General features: G+C 45.3%; 1 pseudogene; it reads right to left on the minus strand.

The window, feature by feature from the left end:
* Positions 1 to 206: 206 nt before the first annotated feature.
* LOC130875127 (40S ribosomal protein S11-like) lies at positions 207 to 652 on the minus strand (annotated as a pseudogene).
* Between the last annotated feature and the right edge of the window lie 304 nt (positions 653 to 956).

Consider the following 956-nt stretch of genomic DNA (forward strand, 5'->3'; position numbering starts at 1 on the left):
GCTGTTGTCTAGAATTTTCTAGAGCCTCTAGACACTTGATTTGAAACAAGCATTATTACCACTCAAGCTTTAGATATCAAGAAAAATAGGAAGCTTCTCGACTAGGCTTCATTTCTAAAAACTTCCCCATGACTTTTGACCTTATCTTGCAAAGACAGAAGTTTCCTTTTCTTTTCTCTTGCTCCAGGGAGTTGGCTAGAGTTCTCTCAGAACTTCTGAAACTGCTTCTTGGTGCCACCAGTTTTGGTGACCTTGAATCTTGAAGCACAAGGTCTTGCTCAGGGGCCTGCAGGCTCCCATGATGACAATGTTGCCAACCCGTGCATCCCTGAAACAGGGACGAGAACACAGGCATATTCTGGTGGCGCTTTTCAAAGTGATTGCACTTTGGGATGCAATGGAGATAGTCCTGGCAGATGACAATGGTCCTTTGCATCTACTTGGTCACGACACCAGACAGATCAGATGGAGACGTACAAATGAAGGGGCAGTTCTTGCCGATGTAGGTGCCCTCAATGGCCTCCTTGGGTGTCTTGAAGCCTAGACTGATGTTTTTGTAGTACCAAGGGAGCTTTGCCTTGCCAGGTTCTCCACGCAGTACATGCTTCTTATATTGAAAGATTGTTGGGGGCTTGGTCTGAATGTTCTCCATCTTCCTGGAAGCCTGAGAAAAAGAGTGGTGAGTTATCTCCAGGCCAATTCATTTTTTTAAGGACAGGAGTATGTGATGTTGGTCGGGGTTTCCTCCTCAGCCTCCTTGGTGCACAGGGCTATTATAAAGCAGAAAGGTGATGTCTTCCCTTGTGTGCTTAGATCCTGTTCATGGGCAAAGATCATCTTGACAAAGCATCTCACTGACATGAGCTCACACCAAGAAACACATTTCATCTGCTCAGAAGAGAGAACCATTAGATGCCCTGGGTTCCAGGGTGTTAATTGATATATGTATGGTGTTT

Source organism: Chionomys nivalis, chromosome 5, assembly GCF_950005125.1.
Source record: "Chionomys nivalis chromosome 5, mChiNiv1.1, whole genome shotgun sequence".
Lineage (NCBI taxonomy): Eukaryota > Metazoa > Chordata > Mammalia > Rodentia > Cricetidae > Chionomys > Chionomys nivalis.